General features: G+C 36.1%; 1 long non-coding RNA gene across 3 annotated transcripts in view; it reads left to right on the top strand.

Annotated features, from left to right (window-relative positions):
- The window catches only part of LOC107719615 (uncharacterized), a 49,148-nt gene extending 35,071 nt beyond the window's left edge, over positions 1-14,077 (top strand). For all 3 annotated transcript variants that reach the window (XR_001637534.1, XR_001637536.1, XR_001637535.1), the window contains one exon: positions 13,828-14,077. This is a non-coding gene — a long non-coding RNA (uncharacterized LOC107719615). The remainder of the gene's footprint in view (positions 1-13,827) is intronic.
- Positions 14,078-16,092: the final 2,015 nt, after the last annotated feature.

Raw genomic sequence — 16,092 nt, 5'->3', positions numbered from 1 at the left:
GGGGGTTGAAACATTTAAAAAGTAGCACCTTGAGCCAAGTCGTGGAATCTTGCGATTTCGCCATCTCGTATGAAATATTACTAGTCATCATGAGAGTTTTGACTAGATCTTGAGTCTTTCCATTTTGTTTCATAGTGATCAAACGTGTCAAAATCTGACTGACCATACGGAAGTACAAAAAGGTTTTTGCAAAGATTGCGTTACGATTTTTACATGTAAGAGTGGCAAACGAATGCAGAGTAGAATAAAGTGTGAATTGCAAATTTATTTTGGGTTGTTGTTAGGGACAACACACAACATTTACTTGCTATGTTTCTCGGCAACATAACAGATTCATACTGAATGTTCATATTTTAGCTATTTTACATATTTGAGGTCATCCAATAAGAATTTAGAGTGATCCGTTTTATACTATTAGGTTGTATTGTTTTGACTCTCTTTTTTCAGTTTTGGTTAGCCTTTTTAAAACTAGCAAATTGGATGCTAGTGACACTAATGTGCTGTTAGCTGTCTAGAATAACAGTTTCTCATATTAGTCGTGTTGTTTGTGGTTCATAGGTGGGATATGTCATGTGGGTGGGGTGATTTGGTTTAAATTGGGAGGAGAGGGCAGTTAAATTTTGGGGTGAGTGAAGGGGGTGGCTTATGCGTCTGTCTGGACAAGTTGATGTCTAAAACGCATATTAGCAGCAGAGTGGTACGTCTGGGTCAGTCAGTCTGTGTTCGTTCCATATTTGCATATTTACAACAGCTGGGGAGCCCATATGTTTTAGCCTGAACCAGACAAAATTATATATAGCCTGACATGCTAGCAAGGCTACCGCACCCCATGGCCCCCCTAAACAAACACACGCACACACACTGCAAATCTTGTGCCATTCAAGGTCTCTTCAAAACACACACACACAAAAAAAGGAAAACCAAAAAGCTTTTATGCTAATCGCAGCGCTAGCCATGCGTGTGAGTACACTAGTGCAATTATGCATAATTCAGCACAAAGCTAGGCAGGGAGGCTGAGTACAGTAAATCCTGTTAGTAGCCTGCAAAGGCGGGAAAGGAAAGGAGGGGATGGAGGAGCGAGTGTTACGCCCATTAGGTGCCAGAATAAAGGCCACGTTTTCACCAGGACCTAGCGATATGTTAACCTCCCAGCCCTGCTGTACAGGTGTAGACTTATGGTGGACGGCACGAGATTTAGGTGTCACAAGATGTTGATTTGTTGATTGGCTTTGTCCTGTCTGTGCAGATACCGCAGTTTCTTTCACATTAAAGGATTAGCCACCCCAAAATTGAATTCTGTCATCATTTTCTCACCCTTATGTCATTCCAAACATGTATGACTTTTTTTGTCTTGAACGACATGAGTAAATGATGACTAAAATTAAAACGAGTCTTTAAATTAAATTATTAGAGCTGAATTTATCTCATTTTGTTCTCATGACATTTATTTTATTTAATTTTATTTTATTTGAGCAATGTAATTTAATTAATTCAATTATTAGAATTGCCTTTTTATCAACAGCTACCAGGCTTCAGTTGTTGTTCTCATAACATGAAACCATATTTTATTTTATTATTATATTTTATAGTTTATATTTGATTCATTTTCTTTTAGAGCCAATCAATTAAATTATTAGAGCTACCTTTTTATTATCTGTTGTAACAGCTACCAGGCTTCAGTTGTTCTCACAACATGAAACCACACTCCTTCTGGCTGTCTTACATACCCACTTGTAAACCTTTTACACTTCTACCTTGAATAGGTAGAAGTGTAAAAGCTTAATAACTGTGCTGAACTATCTCAAACGAGTGGTATCCTAGCTCCAACGCTCTATCAAAATATAAAAAGCGACAACATAAAAAAACCCTTCCCTGCCTGTCTGCCATAAGCTTTTCTCAAATTCCTGATTAGCCTTGAAGAAAAGTCAGACCATTTTTTGCATTTCCATGAGTTCTGTAGCAGCATATGAGAGCGTTGTGGCTCCCCTCTGTGCGGAGACAGGCTTATATGTTTAATGTTTTGATGTTAGCCGAGCTTCAGCGCCATCTCAACGTTATAAGGGGGTTTCTATGCTCTGAGTGCCCGCTGCTTTTATTTGCTTGGTTATTGATTGAATGTGGTCCACCCACAGAAGTAATAGTTGCTTAAAGCATTTATTGGCACTGCTCAGTTCTGCCAGGGTGATATGCAGTTTTTTTTTTTTTATTATTTGATTTTATTTTATTCCACCTGTGATCTGACAAGTGGCTAGCCAGGCTAAAGACTTCTAAGGGATTCTGGCAACACAATTATATCTGTGTATTCATTAGCTTAGTAGCTCATTTCATAATATTTTAAGCAGATTTACCTTTTACCACAAAGCACTCTTGAACTTTTTGTATAACAACTTTTAGCATTTAGCATGTTACCATGATGCTCTGTTTATGGAATTGATTTTGTTGTGAAAATGTAGCATAATAGTGATCTGAAAAGTTTACTTCTTAATGCTTGGCATTTTAGTTGATAAAGGTCATGAAACACTTCCTTTTCTATTTTTTTTAAAACCAGCAACCTTCTAAATGACTGTAAACTTTTTCCTGTGTGCAGGCCTATTACCAGCTCTTTTTATAATATTTTAAGATTTTTTTTAATTGATAACTCTCTTTATTTGTTAAATAAAGCTGATTAGCATGTATCATACTAGTCTAAACGGTTTAGCTTCTAATGCTTAGTATTTTAGCTGATTTAAAAAAGGATATTTGTTCAGAATCACAGAACATTTTTTATGACACATCTATATATCTGATTAACATGTCAAAGTTTTACTCTTTATTTTGTTCTAGCGCTAATAAGCTATTTTCAAGATCAAGTACAATATATCAGCATTATTAAAAGCATAAAATTGTGCTTCACCTTGATCCCAAAAAAAGCTACTGGCCCTTTAAAAACACTCAAGCTTCGACCACAGCTACAGTCGGAGGGAAAACAGGCATTTATCCAAGTCACTGATTATGTCATTTTTAAGCCCCCAAAACACAGCGCTGCATGCGGAGTGTGTGGGGCGCGGAATTATGAAGCGAGGAGTGGTGTGTGTGAAGGAGAGAGTGGGAAATGGGAATGGAGTGCTGTTTTTGTATGATTAAACTGTCTGCTCGGTGGCACAGGCCACGTTGAAGAGCCGGGCCTGAGATTTGACCATAATGAAAATGCCCCCGAACTGCACCCCCCACCATTTCAAAACGTTGCTTCAGACCAGCTCAGGTCTGTCCGTACGCTGAGAAGAGAAAGGAGACGTGGAACAAGATAGACAGACAGGGAGAAGGAGAGGGAATGAGAAAGTACCGTTCCGTAGCAAATGGTTTTGTTGGTCGCACGAGATGTAGACAGATGTTGATAGAAAGTGTAAGGTTGGGGTGATGGTTTGAACAAGTAACTTTAAATTAGTGTTGAATTTTTGTGTTTTACCTCATATCCTGCTATTAAAGGGATAGTTCACCCAAAATTAAAATTCTATCATTATTTACTAACCCTCATGTTGTTCCAGATATTTTGAGAAATTTCAAAATTTTTTTTTTTTTGGTGCATACAATGGCTTCCAATAGTACTTGATAATATCTTCTCTTGTGTTCTGAAAGTCCTACAGGTATGGATTGAAATGAGGGTGAGTAAATGATGACAGAATTTTCATTTTTTGGCGAACTATCCCTTTGATGTTTTGTTCACACTGCACACAAATTCAATTTGGTTTCAATTCAGTTTTTAGGACTGATTGTCCATTTTGTGTTTTTATTTTGTTTTGTTTTGTTGTTTTGTTTTTTGCAGATGATGAAATCTGATCTATTTGTTCGAGTTTTCCTCTGTTCTTATTCATCATGACATCTAGTTGCAGTGTTAAAGTCACAAGGAACATGAGAACATAAGCAGGCCGTTTTGCACTTTCCTGCATGTTTTGTGTTTAAAACTGCTTACTCGTACACTACATAGTGAATGCTAGGGCTGGGTAAAAAATATCGATATCTCTATTATAATCGATTCTCATTTTTACGAAACGATATCGATTCTTAAATCCCAAGAATCGATTAGTCTAGCCTGTTTTCAGTTAATGGATGGGACATTGAAGGGCATCTCCCATCCAATAAATCACAATAAGCATTGTGTGTTGGTATTTTTAATATGAAACAAAGTCTCGGATTTCAAATTATGTTCATTGTATTGTAGTATTCAAACAATAAATGCCATTTTGGCGCTGTTTAATGTGGAGTGATCGCTGTAGCGTGGCGCGCCTCGGTTCAATAAAACCGGCAACGCGAGGCGCACGTGAACTGATCATCTCCTCCACATTAATACCAGTTTCAGCACAAAATAAACATGACTAAACATCCGAAGGTAAGTTAAAAGAAAGAGTACAACTTTACAATCCATATCCACTCTCATGTATTCGCTCAATCAGTGTTTCAGCCGTGCAAAGATGTCAATATAATGGCTTGTAAACAATATCACATAACGTCATATTTAACTCAGAAGAAAACATATTCGGTGACCATAATCTCATTAGTCAGCTAGAAAAATAAACTGTAGAGAGGAGCATTTTGCTAAATATATGCACCATATAATATATTTATTATAACTTTTACTCCTTCAATATTATAGTAATGTAGTACCAACTGACTCTCATGTATATTTTACAACATTAGTTAAGAGATTTTTTTTCCTTGAGAAAATTTTGCATGTATACCAGATATATATCCAAAATAATCGATATTGAATATTGAATCGAATCTAATCGAATTGAGAATCGAATCGCAAGCTTGTGAATGAGAATCGAATCGAATCGTGAAATTTGTGTCAAAACCCAGCCCTAGTCAATACCACATAGTTCAGGAGAGAGTGATGGAAAATTAGTGTATTTAGACAGCTTCATATGAAATAACACATTTTATATGGTTTTATATACATTTAGTGTTTTGAATGACAAAAAATTACTTGAAATGTTAGCGTTCACACTGAGATGCATTTTAATCTGATTTCACACCACATTTGGATCATATTCATAAATATCAGATTTCACATGTTTTTTGTTCAGACATACCAAAATTTTTTTTGAAAATGACCAAAGGTCAGTTCACAGTAATCGTTCTAATTCTATGAGAATATAGAAGTCCACACCACAAATATAATGGTAATGAGACAGAGGAACAATGCCACTGGAAATTTAGAATGATTTTTCCAGCTGATGAACAATAAAAACCTTCCAGCCAATCAATATCCATCCTGTTTTAAAGAGCTCGAACATTTAAAGCTGCAGACAACAAAACTGCAGCATGTGCTTATGATAAACAGAACTTTATCGTTCCTTGCTGTGGATGCTAATATAGTTTTCTGTACATTTCTCGTTCTTGGTGTGAATGGGCCTTAAACGAGGAGATAATAGTACACAGAGCACAGTAAATATTTCTCTCCCCCACAAAGACTGTCTAAATATCATCTCGGTTGAGCGTGGGAACGAGTAAAAGTGTCAAATATTCAATCATTCGCTGGCTAGACGACCCAGCTGCTCTATTCAGCTGCAGGTGAGGAAGGACCCTAGAGGTCAAGGTCAGGGGATTTGTTGTATGGTCAGATGTCTCGCTACACCCCGAAATGTATTTGACTAGCAAATAAGGGGGTGCTTGTTACTGTGGATTCTTTTCTGTGCAAACCTGGCAAGGTTTTTTTTTTTTTTTTTTAATCTGTTAATTTACAAGATCATGAGCTTGTTTTAAAGAAGTCTACGGGCATTTATTCTAGCATCGGTCGCAAGGAAGCAGCATCGGTTTCACCGCATTTGTTCCCGCTGTCGTCTCCTGCAGTGTAAACAATGATACCCCTTTAAGAGGAGGGCTTTTCTTCCTCTCAACATGTTACTCCAAAGAAACCAAGTTTTTGAATAGCAAACGAAGACACCAGCCCACCCTCTGGAAGATTCCATTATTCATCTCCACCTATGCTTCATTAGCTCAGCTGAAAAAGTCCTCTCACCTAGCTCACACATGCATGCACACACACCCACCCACTGCTTAAATCCCTATCAGCATGTCAACAAAATGTCCGCCCAGCTGGGGTTTACACTCGCTCGCCTCTGGGGCTTCACCTCCTCCTCGCTGACCCCCCTCGAGTCCTTGTGTTCATTTGTTCTATCTCTAGAGCTGCTCTCGGACTCAAGTATATAATGTTAGTTTGTGTTTTAAAGAGTAATTGGTTCTTACAGAATCCAGCCCCTGTGCACCTTGCCGGTCATCAATATGACGTTTTTAACCAAAATAAAATATGGCTGATATAATGCTGATAAATATCCATATTTTCTAAAAAGTGACTCTAAAAAATGAGAAAACTCTAGTTATTAGTATTGATCTTAAAGTGCCCCTATTATGCTATTTTTAAGGTTCCTAATATAGTTTTGGGAGTTTCCTACAACAGGTTTACATACATAGATCAAAAAACACTTTAGTTTTCTCATAATATACATTTAATTTCACTTGAATTCTCAATGATTCATAAACAATTAGTTCGAAGCAGTTAGAAGATTCAGTCTCTCTAAACCCCTCCTTTCCGTGAGCCTACTCTGCTCTGATTGGTTAGATGGCTTAGTCCTTTGTGATTGGTCTACCGCGTTCAGCGCATGCAATAGTGTTTGAGGGTGGGGTCAAGTTGTCTGTGGGCGGACTGTCACAGCAACTGAATACTTATGACCATGTGATATTTCAGTTTTTCTTTTTTAATAAATCTGCAAAAATGTCAACAATTCTGTGTTTTTCTGTCAATATGGGGTGCTGTGTGTACATTAATGAGGAAAAAAAATTAACTTAAATGATTTTAGCAAATGGCTGCAATATAACAAAGAGTGAAAAATTTAAGGGGGTCTGAATACTTTCCGTACCCACTGTATATATATGAGACAAATAATATTTGAAAATTATCATTTCTATTTGTTTGTTTTAAATAATTTCTAATTTTTTTTTACTAAAGGCTACTTTTTAAAATTTCGTTTTAACCTTAAGCAAGTATAACCATAATTATCTATTTATTTTATTTATTTTTACACACATGGATGTCCTTTTATGTTTTTATTGTGTGCACTGTAAAAAGTTGCATATGGACATATTTCATATTTCTCATATTTCTGCATGGACGTGTTTCCGTCAAATTAACAAATAAATTTTGCTTTTATTATTATTATTATTATTGCTGTAAAACACCCGTGTGCAGTCACAAAGGTGATGTCTGTTTTGTGATTTAAAAAAAATTATTTATTATATTTTATGAAACCGAAAAAAAGGAAGTCAATTTTGTACACTTAGTCTTTTTGTTTATTCATCACCGTTAAATGCTGAGTTTGAAACAAAGCAGTTTCAGTCAATTCATAGCTTTCAGTCACGTGACCGGCTCGAAGACTTGGAGAGCAAAACATCCATAGAACTGCAGCACAAGCCTCTCAATTTTCCATCTGTTTCCCAGCCGCAAATATTAAGATCACCTCTCAAAAGAATAAAACAAAGGTATGTGAACAAAATGCAAGTTTTGGACATTTGCAATCCATATTAAGCCCCCGCGGCAATATTTCAATCATTAAACAGTGCGACAAAACGTTGTAAAAACACTTAAACAGTAATATTAAAAGATCAAATTCAGTAATCACCATATTAATGATGCACAGTTTACATAGGCAAGCAGATGAGGCCGGAATATGAATGCAATCCGCTTAATGCTTCAGTGTTTTCCTTATAATGGTTTTCTATGTGAAACCATTTAACGTGAAACTTTGCACATTGTGTTTATATTCTGGCTTCATCTGCTTGCCTGTACAAAATATACATAATCAATAAGGTGTTTACTGAATTTCGCCTCTTAATATCTGCGTTTTACTGTATTACTACTTAAAGCAATGTGTGTAAAAATAACTGGCGGTCAGTGGAGCAAAGCTTCGTTTTGCCCTCCAGGTGGGTGTTCCTATAAGGGTGTGACGTCACGTGAAAACTATCAATAGGGGGAGTGGATGCGTGAGGTTGTCATAGTGATGCGCTGTGTTTACTCTAGACGCTGATGAGCTGCAATTGAGGAAAGCCACTAAAATTGCTTTTCTGTTTCTCCTGATAACTCAGGTATGTGTTCACAAAAGTGAAAAAAAAAAAAAAAGTCAATGTCAAAACATGTAAGCTCACATTTCTTATGTGTTTGTAGTCAAACAGCTGGTTGATGAGTTTTTCGAGAGTTCACCGGATAGAGCAACGGATGGTCTGTTATGATTTCGGCCAAGTTGGGGCGGACTTAACCAATAAGCGAGGTAAGCGGCTGCTTAGGGCCCCATCTGACATTGGCAAAACATATTTGGCAAACGCTCCAGTGTGTATTTGTGTTATGGAGAGCCTCAAATGTTCACTCACCACTTGAAATGACGAGTTTTTGTCAGGTGCTGAGTTCTGCAAGCTCGCGAATCTTCTCATTATAACAACGTGTAGATACGATGTAAATAAGAAATTCATTGTGCAGTGCAGACAGCTTCATTGATTAAGGAACGTCGTGAGATCTCGATGAACTGAAGTGAATGACAGCTTTTAGTGATTATAGAGGTAGCACTCTTTGCGCACTTTCTAGGCTGTTTAATACTGACTGCCTCAGAACGGACATATTAACCTCAGAGAAGAAAGAATCGTGTTTCGTGTCATGATTTTATTTTTCTTGATGTTTCAAAATGATTCGCTTGCTTGTGTGCTTTTCCTAGGTGCGCCGGCACGAACTGCTACGCACTCATACGAATGCGATGACTGGAGATTTTCTCTTAATAATAGATTACATTTTCGAATTTGTTTCTCGGCAAACCCTACCATATGCCTTAAGAGCACTTGGGATACGGAACGAGTTGCATGGGATAATTTTTATGAAATTTGAATCTTTTTTTGTAAAAAGATTGAAGAAGATTACCATTCATTAAATGTACAATTGCAAGGATTTTTCTCTGTCTTTTGTGATCCGAAAAAAATGAAGCTGAGTTCTGAATTATCTTATTTTAAAGACATATGTATGTCCTTTATGTTATCCTGTATGTTCATGTGCATTTGCAGAAATTTGCAGTTACCATATGGGCATATTTCTGTCCCTTAAAATTACTTTTGTTGATGTTACCTGGTTGATTCAGTCATATTAAGAAGTAATTTTGACTTGTACCATTATTATCATATTATCGTTTACCTGACAAACAATATGTTTACAGTGCATGTACATGATGCACTATTTGTGTACTTGCATTACATTCAATTTTGCTGTTTTATAATATTCTAATACATTTGCCACATCCTGTCCTGCTTAGCAGCTCTTTTCCCATCTGGATCTGTTATGAATGAGGAAACTTGTTTCAGATAGGCTTTTAAAGGGACCATAAAATCACGCCTAATGATCTAAAGAAAACACAGATGAACTTTGGAGATACGCAAGCACATATTTAGTGAAAACAATGCTTTATGTATAGAAAATGAATCATGAGATAAATAAAATATGGACATTTATTAATAAACTTGAAATCTGAGTATTCAGGCACATTTAAATTGGGTTTCACACTTAAATTGGGTTTGTAAACAAAATTTTTTTGTTGTTTCGACTACACAAATCTATGTTTACATCGGAAAATGAAACTTCGGTTAAAATGACATAGACATTTGTTAATGAACTTACTTGAAAATATTGTGTTCAGTATACTGTGGTAGCTATTATCCGCCATATTTGTTCTCATTTAATCATAAATGCCACATCTAAAGCTTTAGACAGCAAGCAGAAAAAAATCAATGAGTTGCATCTCAGCAGTAGATTATAAGAAGAAGAAAATGCCTGTATTGCCAGAACAGGTCACATAAACCCCCAATAAACCGCAACTGAAAGTAATTACATTCATCGAATGCGCTGTGATCCACAGTGAATAATGAGTTTTTATGTTTTGCTCCCGGTACGTCAACCCCATTGTTTTGCATTTCAGACAGGCACATTGCAGGCAGCCATAAGGAAGTATACAGGGGTCCTCATGCTGTCAATGGAGAGAGACGAGCGAGGGAGGGAGCATGATGGTCTACCGTAAAGTACTGGTTGTGTCCGAAATCCAAAGTGAATGACTAAACAGACAGCGTTTTATGTATGAAGGTACTTCTTAGGGAAACTTGTTTCAGATAGGCTTTTAAAGGGACCATAAAATCACGCCTAATGATCTAAAGAAAACACAGATGAACTTTGGAGATACGCAAGCACATATTTAGTGAAAACAATGCTTTATGTATAGAAAATGATTCATGAGATAAATAAAATATGGACATTTATTAATAAACTTGAAATCTGAGTATTCAGGCACATTTAAATTGGGTTTCACACTTAAATTGGGTTTGTAAACAAAATGTCATAATTTTGTTGTTGTTTCGACTACACAAATCTATGTTTACATCGGAAGATGAAACTTAGGTTAAAATGACATAGACATTTGTTAATGAACTTACTTGAAAATATTGTGTTCATTATACTGTGGTAGCTATTATCTGCCATATTTGTTCTCATTTAATCATAAATGCCACATCTAAAGCTTTAGACAGCAAGCAGAAACAAATCTGCTTTTTAGGCATATTGATGCAGACATTTGTGTTGTTGAAACACCAAAAAACCCATGAAATTCAATGTTTATAAACCAAATTTAAATGTGGAGTGAAATCAGATTTAAATGTGTCAGTGTGAATGCTCAGATTTCATGTAAGTTTACTAATAAATGTCCATATGTGGCAATTATGACTAAACGAGGAAAAATACCACAGATAATGGCTGCCACAGTACACCAAGCACAATAAATAGTTCTCTCCCCCACAAAGACTGTCTAAATATCATCTCAGGAAGCGACTGAGCATGGGAACGAGTAAAAGTGTCAAATATTCAGTCATTCACTGACTAGATGGCCCAGCTGCTCTATTCAGCTGCAGGTGAGGAAGGATCCTAGAGGTCAAGGTCAGGGGGGTTTGTATGGTCAGACGTCTCGCTACACCCCGAAACAGATTTGACTAGAAAATAGGGGAACACACAGGATGTAAATGTGCATTTCACTGCAGACCTGGCAACCCTAGGGAAGTCTTTGCTGTCTGGATTTATACATCTTATCTTTCTCTCCCTGTGCATCTCTGCTGTCATTGTTTCTTCTTCTTCAGACTATAAGAAAATGGCTCTGCTTTGTACATAAAGCTTTGCTTTGCTGAGTACATAGAGAATAGTTTTTATAAAGCAGTGTTAAACAGGGGAACAAAGCCCGTTGTGAGCCCCCCTTTATGGAGATAGTGGTGTCATTGGGGACTGGACGCTTTTCTCCACTGGCCTTGTCTGGTGTCTATCTCTCATTCACCCGCTGGTCATGGTTATTTATAGCCCACAGAATACCTGATTGATGCAAACAGTGATCTAGTAGCATGTGTTTTAATGCCTTTCTTCTTCGAAAAACACAGCTTGCGCTTAGCATCATAATATCAGTAGAATACACATAAGATATTAAATATAATAACTTTTATTTTTATACTTTTTAAGTTTTTACCTTTTAAGTTCTTTTTTAACATGCCAGGTCAAGATAGTTATTTTATCATAATTTAAATAAATAATTTTTTATAAAAAATTTAATAACATAAATATGAGTTAAAATAAAAATGTTAAAAAGTAAAAACATTTAATGTTTAGCATGTTTTAAAATAACCATGCTAAATAATATTATATATTAATAAAATATTTATTTTTTAATGTGATAAGTAATTTTCTAATTCTTCTGATAATTAGATAGATATCAATTTTTAAAAACTTTCATTTTTATTAATATATATTTGTATTAATGATAAATCTTGATATGGCATGCAAAAATTATACTTTATTAAAATATTATTTAACATTTAAAAATATTCGATTATTAGAAATATTAGATTACATATTTTATTTTTATGTATATTTATTGTGTTTTTAAAATACATTAAAAACCTTTTTAATAATATTTTAATAATAATAATAATATTTAAATTGAAATTTAATCTGAATGATAGATATTTAAAATATTTACATTTTTAGTTTTGATTTTAAGACCGTTATTTCTTAAACATTTAAATAATAACATAAACATAATATTTAAATTGTCTAGTGGCTAGTGCATGTGCTCTGACACATTAATCTGTGGCGCTCATCTGGATGATGCAAGTTCAAGTCTGGCTTACAACATTTCTTGCCATCACTTCTTTTCCTCCCTCTTGACAGTATGTATCATTAGGCAAAAAATCCAAAACTAAATGAAAACGAATGCAGGTCATTTCAGCTGCATGATTCCAGGCTCCTCCTCTTCCCTGCAGAATGATGCAACTAACCAGTTAGCAAGCTATGTTAACCTTTTTCATTCAGTGCACTGGATATTTGTCAGTCCGAGCGTGTTTAGTGAGCATATGCTTCCTTCATTCCATACAGGGCCTCTTCTGCGCCACCTTTATTTCATACGCCGCTCCTCATACGAGCCGATTCGTGACTGAGTGATGCAGAATTAGTATGCAGCCAACAGCTTGCCTCAAATAATAGGACCCAGGAGCTGCAGCAGAAGTCCAGGGGGGTTAACCAGTGCCTTTCCCCTCACCCCTCACAGTCCTGGACTCAAATCTTAATGGGACATCAGACAGGACTGTCTGAATAGAGGACCAGACGCCCCCTCCACAAAATCTCTGCCTGGGTCGTAGGCGCGCGTTCCCTCTGTGTGTGTGTGGGGTGGGTTGGGGGGGGGTTTCAGACAGGCGATTTCTGCCCCCCACCCAAACGCTGGGTACATTAAACCATCTCCTGACGGCTTTGGTGTGACGTGTCCTCCCAAACAGCTCCATACTCTTGCTAGCTTAGCGTCAAGCTAGCTGTTTGTTTACAGTCTGAGAATTCAAATGAATCGCATTCATGACTCTCGTCCAATAAAACACGTCCTGTTTCAGACCCTAGCTGGATAATGAACCTTGTATCACAATAGTGTGAGATAAATCAGATAGATTAGTGTAAGATAATATTGTGAGTTTCATCAGAAATATGCTGCTTACATAGCTGCAGGTATATCTGATTGCATTTTTGCAACAAAATACATATAGTGTTTATGACCATTTTTGGTCTTTATGGCTTTTTATGGCCTTCTTATAAATAATTGTGTGTGTGTGTGTGTGTGTGTTAAAATAAAATGATGGAAGCCATGTTTGATTTCCATAACACCATATCCACCCGCCATGATTTTGTACCATGAACAAGCAGACTAGACGTTGCGCACTGATGATTAAGCAGGGTCAGTCGTTGAGCTGTCTGCATCTCAATCCCCAGAGGTGATATTAAGCACCCTAGACTGGAACCAACAAGCACCCCACCCCCAGAGCCCTGGGGTCAATCCCAGTGCCCAGACAGTCCTTCCCCTGACCCCTGTATGGCTCTAGGCTCGGGGTCAAACATCACGGCTGATAAAGTCTGCTTCCCCGCTCCTTCAACCTGCATGCTGGTAAACACACTCATGCTGTGGCATGGCGGCGGGAGAGCAGCACACACTCAGCGTCATCCCCACACACGTGACGCTGAGCATCCCGGCATCCGTGTGCTGTCAATCAATTCGAAGCCCCTCCCCTCTCATCCGAGTCTGCGCTCAAGCCACCCCTCATTTAGATGCTGTACAGTGAACAGCTTGGCGATTTGCAAAAAGATACTGATATGTTATAAAACATAGGCCATAATAGGAATTTGTATTATATTTTTTTCAAATGTCATGAGTCAAACTGATACTAATTCGGTCATATTTTCTTGTGTCTCCTCAGGTTTTGGACTAAATCTTGATGCCAGGATCAGCACAGACCATCACTGGAGATGTTTTTCCTTTTTTCTTTATTTAATTACTGAATGTAACTGTTTTTTTTTAATAAGACTGTTTGTGTTGTTTGTATCGGACCTCTCTTTTTTCGTCAAGTAAGTATTTTTGGACAATACAGGTAAGTTCATTGTTTGAAAAAGGATTTTTGAAATGTACAGTGCAAAGGACAATTAATTACTTACTGCCAACTTAAAAATTGATTGCACTTAATGAATGATAGATAGATAGATAGATAGATAGATAGATAGATAGATAGGTAGATAGATTGATATAGATGATAGATATTCAGATATATGGATATATAGATGGATAGGTATTCAAAAACATAATAGGAATTTGTATTATATTTTTTTCAAATGTCACGAGTCAAACTGATACTAATTCGGTCATATTTTCTTGTCTCCTCAGGTTTTGGACTAAATCTTGATGCCAGGATCAGCACAGACCATCACTGGAGATGTTTTTCCTTTTTTCTTTATTTAATTACTGAATGTAACTGTTTTTTTTTAATAAGACTGTTTGTGTTGTTTGTATCGGACCTCTCTTTTTTCGTCAAGTAAGTATTTTTGGACAATACAGGTAAGTTCATTGTTTGAAAAAGGATTTTTGAAATGTACAGGTCAAAGGACAATTAATTACTTACTGCCAACTTAAAAATTGATTGCACTTAATGATAGATAGATAGATAGATAGATAGATATAGATGATAGATATTCAGATATATGGATATATAGATGGATAGGTATTCAAAAAGATATTTATATTGATTGTCATATTCACATGGGTATTCAGATATTTATATAAATGGATAGATATTCAAATATATATTCAGATATTCATATAGATGCATGGAGAATCAGATAGATACTCAAACAGAAATTCAGACAGATGTATATATATATATATATTGAGAGAGAGATACTTTTTCTTTTGTTTGCTATTGTTGTAAGCTATTCCATTAAAGTGATTCCGGCCTAACTGCCTTGTATTAAAGAGAAAAGTGCTTAATTAAATTCTGAAAAAGAAATGTTCGTTACCTGTGTGATTTTTTTTTTTTCATCTTTTCTTTATTTTTCTTGTTTATTTATTTATTTAGATCTTTTAATAGTCTTCATGAATAAGGTAAATTTTTCTATTTCTATTGTCCTATGAGTAGTGTTTCAAAGCATTAGAGGAACAAATTCCAAATTGTTTTGTTGTGAGAATAATATTACAACATGTTTGATGAACTATTATATAACATAATTATCCCATAATGAAACACCGCTCTTTTCAAACACCTTAAAAGCCCTGTGGTGATTTTGACCTGAACCTTCCTAAAAGGTCACAATCTTCTTGATTGCATTTAACAGTTAAAATCTTACAAATTTGACAAACTGTTGAATTGCTATTAAAAAAGACTGCAGTAAAAAAAAAAATTATTATTAGCCAATTTTAATTACCAACAGTGTAATACAACCCTGTTACTGATGACTGTGGTGTGACATCCAAAATTGTGAAATAACATTATTATTTGATATGGTGAATATAAAAATTCTACATTTAAGTTTACAACACTATTACTCATTTTGGCATTTTTTTTTTAAAATTAGTTTTAATTGCTTTTATTTTATTTTATTGCATTTTGTTGCATTTTTAAATTTCTATTACTGCTACAAAATTGTAAAAAAAAAAAAAATCACACAAATCAGGGATGTAAACTGTGTTTAGAAATCTATTTAGTAACAGGGTTGCAAAACTTGCAAACCTCATACAAAATTAATAGAAAGTATAAACAACCTCAAGTTTGACGATCGGTCAAATGCCACCTTACCCAAAAAAGAGATGATTTTTTAGTTTAGTTTTGTCTTATTCGTCAAAAAGTGTCAGCTTTTGTCAAACTGAGTCAGAAACAGTGCGCTTTCGCTCAGCCAGAAAGTGTTCATTACCTGAGAAGGAATCCAGTTCACTCAAACACACACACATCAGTCCTGCTTCCTATTGTTTTCCTTTAACTGTCAGCTCAAGCGCTGGTCTAGTGCGCTCCAGTGCACTTACTGAAATCTGCCCCTCGGTCACCCAGCCATACTGACCCGGGATCAGGGCCGTGACTCAGCCGCCAGGAGGCCAGACTTTGGCCTGAAAGAAAGCGAGAAGAAGAGATTATCCTATTCTGGGCCGGTCCGGTGGAGGGTATGACTGTATTGACCAGGAGAGGCCACCCATGGAGCGT

This window comes from Sinocyclocheilus rhinocerous, unplaced genomic scaffold, assembly GCF_001515625.1.
Source record: "Sinocyclocheilus rhinocerous isolate Xijiao unplaced genomic scaffold, SAMN03320098_v1.1 scaffold1294, whole genome shotgun sequence".
In the NCBI taxonomy this organism is placed as follows: Eukaryota; Metazoa; Chordata; class Actinopteri; order Cypriniformes; family Cyprinidae; genus Sinocyclocheilus; species Sinocyclocheilus rhinocerous.
The sequence above is the reverse complement of the archived record's forward strand: the minus strand, read 5'-3'. Positions and strand labels throughout refer to the sequence as shown.